We start from the raw sequence: 19,966 nt of genomic DNA, 5'->3' as shown, positions 1-19,966 counted from the left end.
GCAGTTGTATTCGATATCAGCTTCACCCCCAAGGGCAAACAAGCCATCTTCCATCACCAAATGGAAACTGGAGCTGAATTCAGGGAAAGAAGACAACCTTCCCTCACACCTCTCTGCAGCAGGGTTCTCTGAGACTCCCCAAAGTCTGTGAGTACCGCAGGGAGCCTTCTCCAGTCCCAGGTGTCAGGCTATGCTCCTCCTCTCCAGAGTCTCATGCTCTCTTGCTGCTAGCACCACTAGGGTTCCATATTGAAGGTTCTTAGTGCCACTAAACTGTACACTTCAGAATAGGTGAGGTGATGTGTTCATGTATAATGTATCAAAGTAAAAAATAAAATTTCCTCTTTCTTTTCAAAGGTTTTAATTTAATTTCTTTTGGGGCTTCTTTTCAATGTTTCATGGGATTCTGACTAAAACATTTGTAAAATAACCCATTTGAGGAAATTTCATTTTGGATCACCCAGGACAGGCCATTACCTGTTGCACTATCAATTAATTCAAGATATTGGAGGATACTGGCAGATTTGCTGGATGTAAAACACAAAATAGGGCTGGTGATGTGGCTCAGTAGTTGAGTGCCTCTAAGTTCAATCACCTGTACCCCCCAAAAATTCCCACTGTCAATAGAATCAAATCCAGATTATGTGCCCATTGCAAAATATACTCTACCACGGTTGCCTCTAAGTACTAACCATATACCATGAGATAGAATAAGGGCAATGTTGTATGTATCTATTTCATTCTTTACCATTCCACCATTACCACCATCAAATTCCAGAACATTTGTATCACTCCTAAAAGAAACTCCAGGTCCGTTATTCATCATATTGTAATCTACTCTCATCCCTCAGCCACAACTAATATACCTTTCATCTCTGTGGATTTGTCTCTTTTGAACAGTTCTTATAAATTAAATCACATGGCATGTGTCTTTGTGTCACAGAGTGTGAACAAAACAGGGGCTCAATAAATATTTGCTGAACCAATGGAAAAGCACTAAAAAAAGAAAGAATTCATGGTCTAGGAAAAGATCACAAAATTTTAGAGGTTGGAGGAACTTTAAATGTAATCTAGTCCAAATATCTAATTTTCTAGGTGAGAAAATCGATGAAAATCCTTGACTAACCCAGGGGCAGTCAACCATTTAGTGACAGAAGAAGTGAGACTTAATAATATAAAAAGTTTGATTCAAAATGTAGGAATTGTACTAGACTGACTCCCCAAAATAAAAGTTCCCTTTTGCTTTCACTTCATCAAATAGGATGCAGTGACCAGTACCTCCCTAGGTATTGGACTTGCTTACTTGCTTGTGTTTAAACGTGTTTGGGTGTTTTCTGCTGTTTTAGGATGAGTGTGCTTCAAGAAAAAGACCCAAATCATTTTCTCAAAATAACCAGCCCCTTTCAACCTCTAATATTCTGTTGCTACTGTTGTTTGTCCCTTTGAGCAGGTGTTTTGTGGTGGTCTCCTACTACAGTAAGAGCCCTGCTTAATTTTGAAATCTCACAGCATGACAGTCCCAGGAAGTATGACTCCAGCTGGAGTTCACACATTCTAAAAGAGTAGCTCTGATGTGTGTTGTATCACCTTGCTCTGATTCATTATCTAAAAATCAAAAAGAGGGCTGGGGATATAGCTCAGTTGGTAGAGTGCTTGCCTTGAAAGCACAAGGCCCTGGGTTCAATCCCCAGCACCACACACACACACACACACACACACACACACACACACACACACAAAAGAGAGATTTCACAACTATGGGTTTAGGAACAGAACTCTAACATGTCATTGGCTTATCTATTTGTTTGCATACAGGATCCACAAACATCTGAAACTTCACAGGGCATCCATGTCATTGATTTGTTTTATATGTTGTCTCCGTAATTAATCATCTGCGGAGTCTCTGTGTTCCTTTGGGAAAAAAAAATTACTCCAGTCTTACCTCTTGACCTACATCTCAACTACTCTGTTTTTAGTGGGAACAATTACTGTTTTATCCCTTCTGCGTGTGAAGCCAAAATAAAGATTATCCAGCTGTTGTTTTGCTAGTGGGACCTAAACCACCTTTCTTCCTCCATTCCAAGTGAAGCATAATCCACAGTTTGTTAGTTTTTGTCCTAAAAATTCATATTAGATACTCTAAGAATTTCTATACATTTTCACCAGACTTCCATAGTTCCAAAACCATAGTTTTTACAGGAAAATTCCCTATCAACTGAATAATATCCAATAGATGAATTATGAATTTCAACCAGATGACCTTCTTTACATATATATGATATGAAGGATTGCTTTGCTCAAAGGGAGTGAATGTCAGGAGAAATGGGTTGAAAAGATTTACAAAACTGGGTGGGAACAGAGATTTCTTCTAATATTAATTTGACCCCTTCATTTTAAAGATGAGGAAAGTGAACTTAGTGAAGAAAGGACAGTCTTTTCAACAAAGAGTGGTAGAACAAGAGGATGTCCCAAGCAGAAAGGGTGAAGGGCGAAAGGAAGGAAGAAAAGGATGGAAGAAACGAAACTCACCCTAAAACTCACACCATGTACAAATATTAATTCAAAGTGGATCATGGATTTAAATGTAAAACATAAAGCCATAAAGAAAAGGAAAGTAAAGCTCATCAAGGGAACTTTGTTTGCCAAAGCTCATCTAGTGACTTAGACCTGACACAGAGCTTGCTTTTATAAATTATTATTCACCAGCTTAATAAATTCCATTTGGCCCTAATTCTGCTACTTCTTGCTCATTCAGAGTAAATAGTTTCCACTCTATTAACAGGATATTTGTTCATGCTCTTTCGGTCTTGAAATACCTTTTTCATGCTACTTCAATTATTCATTCATCATTCACTGGGCAACTGCCCTGGGCTAGGTGTCCTGCAGGATCAAAGGCCTTAGGACATAGTTCCCAGGTCAAGGGACTCAGTCTATGGGGGAGAGAGTGCATTCTCAGCCTAATGAGATTTAAACCCCTTTAGAGGCAACAATTGAGCTTTTCCTTCCTTTTCACCAGGTGAGCACCGTCAGTCAGTGCTCTGCACACCTGATGCATTTTGGTGATTGGTCATCCTGAGTCCAGGACGCTGGATGCCCCTCCTGTTTGGAGGACTGAAGTCCATGGAGCACATGCTCCATAAGGTGAAAGAAGAGCACGGGCTATCCCAGGGGACTGGCGGCCATGTCACTCATTTCTTGGTCTGCACCAGGCATTGGTTACAGGGAGACACGCCAATGGCGGAGGGAACCTGGCCAAGTCAAGGAACCCAACCCCAAAGCCCCACAGGCGACTCCTCCCAGTGCATAGCCCGGCCGCCTGGCAGATAATGATGGCTGCCACGACCTCACCCAGTCCCATCCTGCAGCCCCTCGAAAGTAAAGTGAAAAAGCTACTGGACGGTGGGATGCGGGTGTCCTGCTGCATTTCTATTTCCTTTTCCATCTCCTTTTTGTAATGTGTGGAATTTTTGCCCTGGAAAGTCAGGGCAGGGGAGGAGTCACCTATAAGCCTCCCTTCTGCTGCCTCCTCAGCCCGGAATTTTTACTTTTCAGAAAATCTTGTACCCCCGCGAAAAACTTTAAAATTAAACTTAAAGTCTCAAGTAAGAGGAAAACAATTCAACATGAACAGCTTGGGACTAACTAGGTCCAAGCACCCTTTCTCCAGAGACCTGGAGGCTGCACAGCGCTCACTTCAGTGCTGGAGTCTCCAACTCATTGGACTCCTTGGCCTTTTCCAGCCCCAACCGCCACCCTCAGGCTCATGAATAATCAGCCTGGCCTTCCTGGGTGGGGCGCACTTCCTGATGAATAAGGTATTGTCTCTAGGCTTTCCCCAGCAGGAGGCGGAACTCAACCTCATGAATATGCAAAACAGAGGCGAGTGGCTGATAAAGCTCCGTTGACAGGCGGGCCCCTCATGGCAGGCTCTGGCGCCAGCCAGCTTGGGCTCCTAGTCTGGAGCCCTATGGCGGCCGGCCCAGCATCTCTCCCAGCCTTTGAAGGGCTCGCGCTGCTCCAAGGCTTGAAGGACCCTCACGGAGCTCGGAGCTCCTGCTGCCTCTGGAGTCAGGTGCCGCCAGAAATCAATACGTTCATAGTGGCCTCCGGAAGCTTGCGCCCCAAGCCTCCCTGCCTGGGAAACCTGTAGGACAATGACAGCCTCCTGGGTCTTCCTGAGGCGGTGCCTGCCCTTTAAGGTGAGGCGCTGGTCTGGGCAGTTGAGGGCCCCTGGGACTTTGGGGCTGATAGGACCCGCTGCTCTGTTGGGGTCCCAGAGATGCCAGAGGCCTGTGCAGGGCAGCAGGGGCGGGGCGGTCTAGTCCCTGCAGGGACCTGGGGTGGAACAGAAGGATGGATTAGGGATCCAAAGCAAATTTGACCCAGAAATAGAAATGGAAACTGAGAGAGTGCCCAAGAGAAAGTGTCCAGACCATTGGCTTGATTTGAGCACCTATTGCCATAAGACAGGCAACTCATCTGTATCCAGTTATCAGTATTCATCAGGACCACCAGCTCTCCACTCTAGAGAAGCCTTCAAGGAACTAAGAGTACATACTGGGCATTGAGCACTCAGGTCTAGGGCTCAGGACAGCTGGGTTTCAATTGAGATGAACTAGCAGTAACTACATGTATTTTCCTTCAAAAGCTAGACTCTTTGACTTGTTGGTAGCTGGTTTTATTCACCCTTTTTGGTTGAACAACTTTGCGAATCACTGAAGGTATGAACTTTAACCTGAGAAAAAAATACAGTACATACAAAATCTAGTATATACTTTCTGAAAAATCACAAGCCTATGGTCTCTGCATCCCAGGCAAAGCATCCTTGAAAGTTTTTGACCCCACTTTGGCCACTCTCCAAAGCATCACCATTGTTAAAACTAGTGCCTTGACTGAGAGTTCTTGGTAAGGGGATCTTTGCCTACTTACAAACAGGAAACCATGATTTTGTCAAATGAATCCAAGCCATGATTCCTCTGCAAGGAAGACTCGCTAGGGTAGTGATTTTCCTAATGACTGTGTGCTTTGGATTGCTGCTTTCTGGTTCACTGTGTGTGAAATTCGGTAGAAGAGTAGAGGGCAAGGGCCAAATGGGGGTAGAAATGAAGGTTCTCAGGTTCTCTTCTGGGCTTTTACTTATCTTGGACCTTGCTGGTACTCTAAGAACAGTGTTTGGCACGTAGTAGAATTGAGTAAATGTTTGTTGAAGGAATGAATTTGCAGATGTATTTGTATTGTGAATGCTTACAAGCAAGAGAAACTTTGTTAATCAAGTTGAGAAGTTTGTGTGATCATCATTTAGTGATCAGTACATTAGTACATGTTGTCCTAGTATGATGACTTTTGCTCCCTAAGCCTTACAGTTGCTGGCATTGGGATAACAAAAATTGTTTTGGTACTGGGAGTTGCACCCAGCGGAGCTTTACCACTGAGCCACACCCACAATTTTTTTTTTTTTTTTTAATTTTGAAACAGAGCATTGCCAAGTTGCTGAGGGTCTTGCTAAGTTGCTGAGGCAGGCCTCTAACTTGTGATCCTCCTGCCTCAGCCTCCTAAGTCTCTAGGATTGCAGGCATGTGCCATTGCACCTAGCTGAATAACATATATGTTGATAATAAAGATCCCTTGTATTAAGATTTTTCCTTTCTTATTCCTCTTATTATTGTAATGCACACATTCAGAAATTGTGTAAAAACATGCACAGTATCAATTATTGCCGGGGACCAGCCCAAGCAGCAGAGTCCAGGGGTCCTTGATGGCCTGAAATGTAAAAGCCCCGAGTGATTAGGCGGCGCAGCGTCGGCGATGGACAGCAACCACACAGACTCAGGTCAGTGTTAGGTTGCTGACAAGTTTATTGAATTCACCAGCAATTTTTATACCCTTTACAAACTTACTAAGAATAAAGGAGGGAGTTTCAAGGGCATAGATAACAGAAGAAGGATTTGGGCATTTAGCCAACAGGCGCCATCCGGTAATATCTTATCTTACTTGACATTTTCCCACAATGAAGTATCCTTGACTCGAAACTTACAAAAGCAAGTTGTTGTATACCACTTGTTTTTCCTTGAAGTTTAACTTCTATTTGATTTTTTACTGCTAAGATTAATTATAACTTCTAGTAATTTGTTATTAATTTTTCATGACTATAATTACATGTCTATGCTATGTTAAATCATATTATACTATTAAGAACCAAGTTATTATCTTCAGAGTAAAAAATCTTCATCTAAAAGAACTAAAACTTTTCTTTTGAACTAAATATAATGTATTTCTGTGGGAGGCTCATTACTTTGCAGAAGAAACCAGATGTAATAAATATGTTGATCACTGAAGCTAAGAGAATCACTTATATGCAACTAGATGTCTGGGAATCTTGTAAAAGTTAGCAAAAACATCACAAGACATATTGCTTCAGAATGTCCACCATTCCCTATAGGAATATTAGTGCTTTGTGTAAACAAATGAACTTTATTTTACTGGAATTGAGTTGACTCATATGAACTGTTTGTGTTCCCATCATCCTTCAACCGAAGAACTTTATTAAACATGATTAATCCGCGTAATATTGTGAGTTCTGGTGAAAAACAAAAAAGGAAGAGAGATTAACACTCTGAGGAAGGGGCTCCAGCTTTACTCAACTTACGACGAGTCCTTGCTATCGTCTTCCAGGGAAGGCCTTGGCAGCACCCAACTTATGACGAGTCCTTGCTATCATCCTCCAGAGGAAGATTACCAACCTCTGGCATGGGTCTTTATGCGCCAGGCACACTTCCCTGGCATGAGTTTTATGTGCTAGGCGCCCCCGCAAATTATAGAGCAAATAGTGATATAACCTCCACTCAGGTAAGAAGTAGAATATTACCTGCAATATTGGCACCACTCATGTCCTTTTCCAGTTACAACCATCTCTGTCCCCCACAGGTAAACATTATCCTGACTTTGGAGTAGCTTTCTTGCTTATCTTTATATTTCACCAGCTATGTATGCATTCCTAAATTTACTTGAACTTCACTCTATTGGTATTTTATTTTTCTTATGCATTCTTTTGAGTTTTGTTTCTTTTTTTTAAAAGTTTGTGATGTTCATCCATTGAGTATGGTTCATTTTTATTATTGTATTGAAGTCCATTTTATGAATATGCCACAAGTTACTTTTTGACTTATTGTCATAGCTGAACATTTTTGGAGCTTTGGACTATTACAGTGTAGGTATGAAATTCTCATTTATGTGTCCTGGCATATGGTTACTTGTATTTTTTTAAATGGACTATGAATCTAGAAGTGAAATTGCTGAGTCAGAGACTATGCCTATTTTCAGTGGTGCTGGATGTTCCCAACTGTTTTCCAAAGTGATTGTACCAATTTGCACCATCATGAAGAGTATGAATTTCTTCACCACCACTTGCTGATATGAACTTTTAATTTTTATCAATCTCATGGGTATTTCATGAATGGTATCTTATTGTGGTTTTCATTTGCATTTCTCTGGTTACTTATGACTTTGAGTATCTTTTGTATTTTCTATTTTTGTGAAGTACCCAGTCAGGTCTTTTGCACATTTTCTATTAAATTGTGTATCTTTTTTATCTCATTAATTTACAGGAGTTTTCCATGTATTTGTTTTTTATTTCTTTGTTGTTTTATATGGGTTTTCAATATCTTCTCATTGGTGTTTTTCTTTTTTTCAAAAATATTGTTCCTTGGACAATGATTTTAACATGCTAAGATTTATCAATTCTTTCCGTTTATGGTTTCAGCTTTTTTGATCTTATTCCACTTAGTGTCGATTTTTGTTAGTGGAAGTAGGGGTCAATTTCATTTTTTCCCCAGACAGATAAGCTGTTGCTCTAACAGCATTTATTGAAAAGAACACCTTTGGCCAGGAATGGTGGTGCATACCTGTAATCCCAGTGACTTCCAAGGCTGAGGCAGGAGATTTGTAAGTTCAAGGCCAGGAAGGGCAATTTAGCTGGACCTTGTCTACAAAAAAAAAAAAAAAAAAGTCCTCTATAGACTGATCTTCTGTGCCATCTGTTATCTATCAAGTGTTTGTGAGCATGTTTCTTAACTCTTCTCTATACTTTTGTAGTATATTCCTTTGTGAACAAATTTTTCTCAGTTAACCAAAGCTTTTAATATCTGGTAGAGCAGGTCCTTATACTTTGTTCTTCTACCAGAGTATCTCAGTCAGCCTTATTCCTTACATTTTGTAAATTGTACTATGAAAACTTTTTTGAGGATTTTGGGGGTATATTTTGAATATTGTATTGAATTTATAAACCAATATAGGGAGAATTAATACCATTACAATTAGAACTATTCTGATCCATTTCTTTAGGTTTTATTGCCTCACAATAATATTTTATAATCTTTTTCCTGAAAGATTCTTTACATTATGAAGTTTATTTTTAGATATTTCATAATTTTTTGGTATTGTAAAAATGTTTTTCATTTTTTTTCTAATTATGTATAGGAATTTGATTAACTTTATCATAGTGGTTTTTATATTAAACTATCTGCTAAATTTTCTTATATATTCTAATTATTTATTTGTAGAATTATTCTATGCATGTGATCATATTATCCAGGAAGATGGGCAATTTTTGTTTCTCTCCAATCATAATACTTGCTATTTGATTTTTCTTGCCTCACTCTTCTGGATAGGATCTTTGGTACAATGATGAATAGGTGTAATATTAGATATTTGGGTCTTGTTCCTTATCTAGGGATAATTTAAATTTCACAAATAAGTGTGATATATTTTACAGTTTTTAATAAACAGATTTCATCAGATCAACAATATTCTCTTTTAGTGCTAGTTTGCTAAGTTTTTCTTAGATATTGAGTTTTCTGCATTTGTTGGGATGATCTTTTGAATTTATATTTTCACTATGTTGATGTGATGAATTATATTAAATGAGTTAAGTTTGTGGTTAACGTAAAATCAGTAATATGCTCACATATCTCTGAAACCTCTGTCCCTTTGCTTTTTCCACTTGCTATTGGTAACTGCTTTTATTAATTTTGCTTATTCAAGTGTTTATTTTTGCAAATATAGGTGTGTACATATGTATATGGCCTTATTTCCATCTCTTCATGTTAATATGTTTTATAATTAAATCAACTTTGCTTTTCTGGGATAAGAAAAATTGAGGTATGTCTTAAAAGTGTATGTACTTTACTACATATAAATTATATCTAAATTATATATATATACATATATAAATTGTTTCAACCTCCCACAGAGTCTTTGTATTATATCTATCAAATTTTACCATTTCAGAAATCAAAGTGGAGAAATTTTAAAGTTTTTTTAACTCATTAAAAATAGCAATAACAAATTTATTATATGTTAACATCTTTATGAAAAATAACTATTTTCTAAAATAAAAAATAGTGAAGAGTTGCCTATTGATATTCTCTTTAGTGAGCAGAGTGACATTACATTTTTGCAAATTTCTTTAATGTCTACCTAAAAAAAAAAAAAAAGACTGCTGGATTCTCAAACCTACTTTTGCATCTAATTTGTTAAAAACTCACATGTCATGCAACCTTTCAAAACTCTAGTTTACAATTGTACAAGAAATCAAGTGGAAAGATGATAGCTTAGAATTATTAAGAAAATAGCTTAGACCTCAAAACCCTCTTAAATAAGAGAAAAGGGGGATTAATATTTGTTGAGCACTTTCTACACAAAACTCTCTACTAGGTGCTTTCCATATACTTCTTTGCTTCTTGCAAGAGATGTTATTGGTTTCTCTCTATCATAATTGACTGAAGGAAATCAGAGAATCACACAGCTATTACGCGGCCAAGCTAAGATCCAGGTCTCTCCCATATGTTTCTGTTGACCTTGAACAAATTACTTATTTTTTTTTCATCTGTGGAGTTGGAGTAATTGCTTTTCATTGTCTCTAGGATGATGAAATAATGGATATTAAAGCTTCTGAAAAACTCAAAGTCTCTGTCAACCATATCATCTGGCATCCTTTCCATAATCATTCGTGTTTGTGGTACATGCCTAGGCAGTATGGCAGAATGTTTAAGAGCACAGATCTAGAACTCAATTGTTTGAATGCAGTTCTGTGCCTTGTCATTTATCAACTGATAACTTTGTGTAAATTTCCTAATCTCTTTGTCCTCAGCTGTAAAATGTGAACGTTGCTGTATATACCTCCTAGAAGGATTATACCTGTAACATTCTTAGAACAGTGGCAGGCATTTGTAAGCTCAATGTGTTGACTTCTAATGTTTTTATGTTTATGTCACTCACTTAAATGAAGAACTTGAAAGCTGGAAATATAGTTTATAGCTTAACAATTGAAACCAGAGTTTCTCAGAATAGGAGTAGCTCAGTGGAAATAACTATGGTTTGGTTTCTGGTTAGGGCTAAATAATTTACACAGATACAATATGGAATAAGGTAACACTAATTAGCATTATTTTAGCAGTCATTCACTGAGCAGTTCCTGTGCACTCAGTCTTGAGTACTTCCAACACACCCTTGGTAATGGATGCACAACAATGTGACTGTGCTTAATGCTACAGAACTGTAACTTTAAAATAGTTTAAACTAAATTTATTTTATGTGTCATGCAATCTATTCTAATTCATCCTCTCAAAATGCCTATGAGGTATTATTTCTATTTTATAAGTGAGGAGACAGACTTAGAGGAATTTAATAACTTGCCCAAAGTCCCAAAGTTATTTTGCTGCAGAGATCTGAACACTTGTGCAGCTGTGCTCCTAAGAGGAGACCCTGTGGTACCCTGACTCCTCTAAGGCACAGTTAGAATGGATAAGGTTCAAGGACTTGAATGAGGTTCAAGGACTGTGTCGTAGATGTAATGAACTGAAAATGTGGGCTTTTTAGAAGTTCTGGAACAGCCATTTGTTTGGATGTAAAATTTCATTCCTTGACTTAGGAACATGACTATATTAATAAGGATAAATTTCACATGCCCTAGACATATACACCAATCACCGATTTACCTTCCTTTGTCATTTGTTTTTATTTTTAGAGGTCAGTTATGAGTTTTTCAAGTTTGGTAATAAAATATATTTTGATACTTCCTACTACTACCACTAAAGTTAATATTCCAGATGTTACATTTTATCTCTGAATTTTAGTTCTTCTGATTGCAGATGACAAGTCCTATACATATTTGTTCTTCAGTAGACTTTTTAATTAGTATATCTTTGATTTTCCTTATTAATAAAAGAAAGGTCTAAAATGCTTCTTTTTCCCATTGTACTTTGGTTATTATTTTTTTTGGGGGGGGGGGATTACTGGGGATTGAACTCAGGGGCACTCAACCACTGAGCCACATCCCCAAATCTATTTTGTATTTTATTTAGAGACAGTGTCTCACTGAGTAGCTTAGTGTCTCAATTTTGCTGAGGCTGGCTGTGAACTCCCAATCCTCCTGCCTCAGCCTTTGGATCCACTGGGATTTCAGGCCTGAACCACCACACCTAGCTGATTATCATTTTAACATTTTATTTTCATCATATTGATATTTTTGAGGCAATACTCAGGAATAGCACAGTAATGTATTTATCTCCTATTCTGCCAACATTCTGATAAAGGAATTTCTCGAACAGTTGAAATTGTCTTCTGTGATAGAGATACTTTTTTTGTTGTTGTTACTGGGGATTGAACTCAGGAGCACTTGACCACTGAACCACATCCCCAGTCTTATTTTTGTATTTTATTTAGAGAGAGGGTCAAACCAAGTTGCTTAGCATGTTGATTTTGCTGAGGCTGGCTTGGAACTCCTGATCCTCCTGACTCAGCCTCCTGAGCCACTGAGATTACAGACGTGGGCCACCATGCCCAGCTGAGATACATGTTTTAAACCAGTGTAGTCTATCTTGATTTTTCTTCACACCAGTATTTGAGAAATGATAAATGGTTAAGTTTAGAGATTATTATTTCTTATCATAACTAAAAATTGATAATTATGAATATTAAACTTATCATCTTGAAGGGTTTTTATAGTGGACTTTAAATATAAACTGATTAAAGACCTGATTAAGTTGATAGTCTCAAAATATTTTACTGCACAAGCAACAATAAGTATTGGCGAGGATGTGGGGAAAAAGGTACACTCATACATTGCTGGTGGGGTTGCAAATTAGTGCAGCCACTCTGGAAAGCAGTATGGAGATTCCTTAGAAAACCTGGAATGGAACCACCCTTTGACCCAGCTATCCCACTCCTTGGCATATACCCAAAGGACTTAAAATCAGCATACTACAGAGATACAACCACATCAATGTCCATAGCTGCTCAATTCACTATAGCCAGATTGTGGAACCAACCTAGATGCCCTTCAGTTGATGAATGGATAAAGAAACTGTGGCATATATATACAATGGAATATTACTCCACCATGAAGAATGATAAAATTATGGCATTTGCAGGCAAATGGATGAAATTGGAGGACATCATGCTAAGTGAGATAAGCCAATCTCAAAAAACTAAAGGACGAATGATCTCGCTGATAAGTGGATGATGACACATAATGGGGGGTGGGAGGGGTTAGTGTTAGGGTTAGGGTTAGGTTTAGGGTTCGGGATAAGGAGGGTGGTAAGAATGGAGGAAGGAAGGACTGTATAGAGGGAAAAGAGGGGTGGGAGGGGTGGGGGAGAAGGGAAAAAAATAACAGAATGAATCAAACAATATTGCCCTATGTAAATTTATGATTTTTAATTAAAATAAATAAATAATTAAAAAAAGAGAAAAGAAATATTTTACTGGTGTTGTCTCTGAGAGAAGTACACTAGCACTTTGCCCTTGATTATTATTAACATTATTGTCAATAGTTTATATTAATAATAATAATAATGTTTATTATATAATTATAGTGTGCCACACACCATACAAGACTTCTCATGTTTTATATGATTTGTTTTATTGTACAATGCTGAAATAGATACAAATACTATTCCAAAATTTTACAGATAAGGGAATTGAGGCACACAGAATTTAAGCTAATTTGCTCACAATGTCATTGCTACTATATAGTACCAACATTTGAATTGGCTCTGGAGCCCTCACTAATCTTCACAAGATACAAAATTAGAAAGAATAGTCAACCTGAGTCAGATGCAATTACAATTCAAAACATCTTGGTTGGTAGGAGTACTATACTTAAGCAAATGAAAGATTATTAATAGGATTCTTAATGTGATAGTATTGAAGTTTTATCTGTGGTTCAACACAAAACCCATTAGGAATGCAGCTTTGAAAAGCAAATTAAATAGCCATTTGCAGTGGTGCACTTCTGTAATCCCAGCCCTGAATCAAAATCCAGGACACTAAGACTCTAATGATCTTCGCTGGTTGGCAACATCTCACATATGTTGCTATAACTCATTGATGGAGAAAATAAGCATTCCTGTGTGATTCTGCTGGGAGCAGACTTTGGAAGCCTGCAGCTGGTTTCCTCTAAGCTTCACCTCCTATGACTTTTTGCTTTGCTGATTTTGGATTGTGTTTTTCAGTGTAATAAATCTTAGCAAAGAGAGTGACTATATTTTGAGTCCTCTGTGTTCTAGCAAATCATTGAACCTGGAAGTGGTCTTGGGACCCCTGACACAGATAGATTAGTGATATTCTTGTTTGTGAGAAGGCAGAATTAGGAGCAGTGGATGGAGATTAGAATAAATAGTTGATTGACCATAAGGATAATTTTTTGCCACTTAAACTTTCTTCAGTAGTGGATCAGACTGCTTTGGGGTAGCAGATTGCTCCACTGTTTAAAATGTCCTAACAAACTGGGAAAGGGATACACTAGAAGTAATGTGTACATTGAGTACAAAAAGAGTGGATCAATGGATGTTTTACTTTAAAAATCTGATTATACAAACAATATCTAAACAGGTTCTCATGATATGAAAATCAAATAGCAAACAGGTTTTAAAAACCCCCTTGATTGCTTGATTCCTTGAGCCTATCAGTCCCCTTTCTGGACACAGGAATATCTTGTATAGAATTCAGTGTCAGAAGAGACAGAAAAACAGTATTTTAGCATACCATGTAGTTAATAGTCATGATCATGGCTTGGGTCATCAGTAAAGATTGATGCCATCAGTATGCTTTTTAAAGACAGCAGAAAGATCATAGCTTAAGTAGCATCTCTGCCAGGAAACACACCATGAGGGTTTTCCCATCCCATACCCATCACCCTGGTCCTCCTTCTGGAAAGTATTCTCATAGCCTGTTCTCTTGCATGCCATAATACACAGCTCTGTAAAGGTCGATTATTCAGTTTCTGCCTCGCCTATGAAACCTGTTAATTTCCACAAGGGCAGGGATATATTTTGTTTATTGCTGTTTACTTAGAAATTGGATACATTGAATGAAAGTATGTAAACTAACCCAGAGGTATAATTTTTCCTCAGAAAAAGTGATTATATTAAAAATGTCTTGTGGTTTTTCAGATAGACAAGAGAGTTGACTCTTTCCTAAGCCCTGAGCAGTCACCCCTATATCCTCACCTCCATGCTTAGTGGGTTGACTTCTGCTGACTGCCAACAGCAGAGGCCCAGGCTGAACCGAAGCTCCAGTTCCCTGACCAAGGGGCCTTCCAAGGGACCTTCCTCCCGCCACATACCTACCATGTCCCCTCTCTCTGTCTATTATAAACCCTGTTCCCCAACCGTGCTGCAGTTTCTGTCCAGGGCCATGAATAGACAACCCTTCCAGGGACATCTCCAGGTGCTGATTCCTGGAAGCAGCCCTGGATTAGACTGGGGCTGGCAGCCACTTCCAGGGCAACAGCTCAGGGAAAGTGTGTCTCCCCCACACCACAGCCACACTATCCCCACCTCTAGTTGTTTTGTGGCGAAATTTTTATTGCAAAAAGAAAGGGGTTCCACAACTTAACAGAAAGGAATTGAAGCCATTAAGGGAGGAAGGTTGTTTTGTTTTGGGAGAGAGGCACCCAAACCTTCCACATGGGTCTCTTCCTGATCCTTTTGACTTCTCTCCTCTCACAAGAACGTTCTTTGTTTTGCCTAAAATGTGCAACTACGTACTGTCATCTCTGTCCTTCAGGAAGTGCTTGGTCCCCGCCTTTGCTGGTGAGCAGCCTGCTATTCCCATCCCCGGATGTTGTGTAAGCCCCAGCTGTGTCACAGCATGGCTCCTCCTCCATCATGCCCCAGAGTTGCCCATGATGCCTCACCTGGTCCTGCACACCTGAGAACACTCAGCACAGGCCGACTTGCAACCAGTATCTGGTAAATTTGTTTAAGCTTCCAAATTCTTGTTTTCCACATAATTTAGATCAAGATTTGAAATTTGAAAGAAGTATCTTTCTATGAGAGTACCTCTGCAAGAGTGGATCCAGAGCCACACTTCAATTCAGGTGCTGTGAAGATATTGCTTCTTGCTAAATCACCTTTATCCAAGTAGCCACGATTCCTCTCCAACCATCAGATGTTTGGGAGCAGTCACTCCATCTAATCTGACATTTGGCCTGGGAAAACAAGCAGATATGGGTGAATGAGAAGAGGAGAAAGGACAGTAAGAAGAATTTAGCTTGGGCACTCTTTAGTGAATTCTGCCACACCTCGGCATCAGCTTACTAAAATGCCTCTAAATGTCTGCCATGCTGGTCCTTATCTGTCCAGCCATTTCCCATGGGACCTCACTTGTTGGAAGGGGGTTTACCCAATCACACATGTTTGCATGTCATGTCTAATCAGATGCTGATGTTGTCTGACCCAACTGACTCCTGGGAGAGGGGCAGGAGGAGGTGGGTTGGGTCAGTGTGCTCCTGCAGCTGAGGGCACCAGCAGGCTCTCCTCCCTGTCCCCACCTGCCCCGAGGTGCTCCTGCCAGGTGCCCGAGCCCCAGTGCTACATGCCTCCCATGTCCATGGGTGGGAGATGGATTCACAGCCACATCACAGGAGGGACCCCATTCTCCTCACCTGGCCCCATTTCCCTCCACCTGTAACTGCTGCCCCTGCACCTGCCTGGAGTCCATCCCTGTGAGAAAGCCGAGGGTCTCCTCAGTGATGCGGTTCCATGTTCCCCAGACCAGCAGGTCTTGAGGGACAGAGAGCTCTGGACCACACACAGGTGGGGGCAGGTTCTGCCCCATGCGTTTACTCCTCACTGTCAGAACAAACTGCTTTAATTTCCCCATAGACTCACAGACCTCGCGTGGAGAAGTCTTGTGCCATCTGGAGTCTCCCACGGTTTCATAGGTAGAAGACAAGCTGCCAAGTTGGTTTCCAGGCTGGTGTCATCTGTGCCAACCCCCACGTGGCCCAGAATCCCCACACTATCTGCATTCATCTTCAAAAGCCATAAAAAGTGAACATGAAAATAGATATAAATGAAGATTGTCTACCTAAAAGCCACCAAACTTGATTCCCATTATTGTTTCCAAAAAGAAAACAGTAAGAAAAAGGAAAAAGAAAAAAAAAAAAAAAAAAACGAAGAACTACTAGGCCTTTACTACTCCTGTGTTTCTAATCATCTCAGTGTGAGAGACCAAGTGAGTGACCTTACTGAGCACTGCATGGCCACGCTCTCCATGATTCACCAGCGAAGTGAAGCACTTCACACTTCCTGGAGGGCTCCCTGCTGATGAGGACAACACTATCCCAGTTTTGAGGGAAGTCGTTCTTCCTAAGAGCTGTACTCTCACATATGTTGGAGGAGAGCCCCAATATCATCCAAGGCAGGAAGTGGCCTTGCTCCAGCAGGTGAATGGAATTCCACAGACCTAGCAATGGAGACAACAAACTGATTCTTCCCATTACACCTCCACAGTGCATCTCTGTATATCCTTATGATCTGAGGGACTTAAAGTCCCTCAGAGTAGATGCCAAAAGTCAGAACCCTTCCTTTCTGGACATGTGTTTTGAAGTACCCTCTACTCTTCAAATTCTGAATGTTTTGTACTTTTTAACTGTATGAGTCCAACTACCACAAGAAGATTTTGATCAACTATTACTTCTTGAAATATTATTTACACTTAACCTAATAATAGTGAACTTACATTCCCACCTGGCCAGAAATCTTTCTAAGGAATATATACATACATATATATATAATATTCAATGAATCATCAAACTATTCCTGTAAGATAGGCATTACTACTGTCCCCATTTTACAGATGGGAAAGTTGAGGCAGAGACATTAGTTAGTGTCCCAGGCCACAGCAATGGCAGAGGTGGAGCGAGAACCCAGGCTGTCCCCTCCTGTTCACATTTACTAACTGATCTTCATTCCTACTTTCAATTATGAGCTTCTTTCACTACTTACCAGATTATTCTCATTATTTTCAGAATTTGAATTCTTAAGAGGCAGTGGGGCACACCTATAATCCCAGTGGTTCAGGAAGATCGCAAGTTCAAGACCAGTCTCAGCAACTCAGTGAGGCCTTAAGCAACCTAGGGAGACCCTGTCTCTTAAATAAAATATGAAAAAGGGCTGGGGATATGGCTCAGTGGTTCAGTGCCCCTGTTCCCCCCCCAAAAAAAATGGGCAAGGACACCTTTTGAAAAATTTAAAAACCAATATGCAAATATAATATCTTATTTTCATATTTATAATCAGTGACTTTATTTTTGTTTTTCCTTCTTCAATACTTATATGGTGAATGATAGTTTAAATAATTTTTTAAAGAAAAATATGAATATAACAATAGGGATGTTTCAGAATGTGTGGTCATAATCTTCTCAAACTATTAAAATGTGAACTATCCCAAAGAACCAAATTCATTTCAAAGGCAAAATAGCGTAGGAAATGATTCTGAGTAGCTCCCACTCAGGCCATGGCCTGGTGGTCAATCCCTAGGGTCTGTTTTCCTAACTACAGTGAGCTTGCTGAGGGTAGAGAGCAGGACTCCTTAGCTTCACTTCTGTGTGTCAAGCCAGCATTTCCTGCATTGGTAGGAGCTGGTGGACTGATGTCTCCGCTGTTGCCTGGCTCATTTCAGCTGAGAGCAGAGCTTTCCAGCACTCACAGCAGTAGACTCCCCTTCAGATAAAACTTGGGGTGTTTCCTCCATCTTTACTGCTTCAGGCAATTTGCTGCCATGAGCTAGGTTTCAAGTTTCTTCCAATTTACTCAGGGTGAAAAGGCCACTCAGAAGCAGTCCCACACATGGACTTTATAATTGATGAGGCTGGCCTTGCTGCAAGCAATTGGCCTTCCTCTCTACATTGCTCTTTTCTTAATACCACCTCAGTTTCTCTTCCCGTCTTCAACCCTCACAAGTACATTTCCCAGGTGCTGCCACAGCTATCCCCCGTGAATTCAGAGCTTCTCAAGGTGGACTGGGCTGATGGAAAGGCCCAGCTTAGCCACTGCTCATCTCATGAGTCCTCAAGTGCTCTGAGACTCCCTCAGTCACTTTGCACATGGGCCTGTTCCCTAGACTGTACCTGGGTGTCAGGGAGCACTGCTGTTCTTTCCCTTTGTCCCCTCTGGCTTCAACATGGCTGTGATCACAGCAGGCTTGACCACCCTGAAATCTTGCCACCTCCCCACCTTTAGAGAACATACTGATCCTCCAATCCTGGAACCCCAGCAGCCCTGCTGACCTGCACCCTCTAGGAACTGGCCCTTGCATCAGATGCACCCTGACCCCAGACCTTTAGGTGGCTGTTCTTGCACTGTGTGAACTGCATCTGGGCTTTCCTGTGAGGGCGCTGAACCTAAGTCCAAACCTAGGGCTGGGGTTGTAGCTCAGTAGTAGAGCACTGGCCTAGCACGTGTGAGGTACTGGGTTCAATCCTCGGTACCACATATAAAATAAATAAATAAAATAAGGGTATTGGGTCCATCTACAACTACAACTAAAAATAATTTTATTTTTTTTGTCATTAGATTTTTTTAATTTTAATTGAAAATCATAAATTTACATAGGGCAATATTGTTTGATTCATTCTGTTATTTTTTTCCCTTCCCCCCCACCCCTCCCACCCCTCTTTTGCCTCTATACAGTACTTCCTTTCTCCATTCTTACCACCCACCTTATCCCTAACCCTACACCTAACCCTAACCCTAACGCTAAACCCTCATACCCCTCCTTATCTGTCCTCATCCGCTTATCAGCCAGATCATTCGTCCTTTAGTTTTTTGAGATTGGCTTATCTCACTTAGCATGATATCCTCCAATTTCATCCATTTGCCTCCAAATGCCATGATTTTATCATTCTTCATGGCGGAGTAATATTCCATTGTATATATATATATGCCGCAGTTTCTTAATCCATTCATCAACTGAAGAGCATCTAGGTTGGTTCCACAATCTGGCTATAGTGAATCGAGCAGCTATGAACATTGATGTGGATGTATCTCTGTAGTATGCTGATTTTAAGTCCTTTGGGTATAGGCCAAGGAGTGGGATAGCTGGGTCAAATGGTGGTTCCATTCCAAGCTTTCTGAGGAATCTCCATACTGCTTTCCAGAGTGGCTGCACTAATTTGCAACCCCACCAGCAATGTATGAGTGTACCTTTTTCCCCACATCCTCGCCAACAGCTATTGTTGCTTATGTTCTTGATAATCGCCATTCTAATTGGTGTGAGATGAAATCTTAGGGTAGTTTTGATTTGCATTTCTCTTATTACTAGAGATGTTGAACATTTTTTCATATATCTGTTGATTGCTTGTACATCTTCTTCTGTGAAGTGTCTGTTCATTTCCTTAGCCCATTTGTTGATTGTTTGTATTCTTGGTGTAGAGTTTTTTGAGTTCTTTATAGATTCTGGAAATTAGCGCTCTATCTGAAGTATGAGTGGCAAAGATATTCTCCCACTCTGTAGGCTCTCTGTTCACATTACTGATAGTTTCCTTTGCTGAGAGAAAGCTTTTTAGTTTGAATCTATCCCAGTTGTTGATTCTTGCTTTCATTTCTTGTGCTATGGGAGTCCTGTTAAGGAAGTCTGATCCTAAGCCAACAAGGTGAAGATTTGGACCTACTTTTTCTTC

This window comes from Sciurus vulgaris (assembly GCF_902686455.1).
Source record: "Sciurus vulgaris genome assembly, chromosome: 8".
Lineage (NCBI taxonomy): Eukaryota > Metazoa > Chordata > Mammalia > Rodentia > Sciuridae > Sciurus > Sciurus vulgaris.
The sequence above is the reverse complement of the archived record's forward strand: the minus strand, read 5'-3'. Positions refer to the sequence as shown.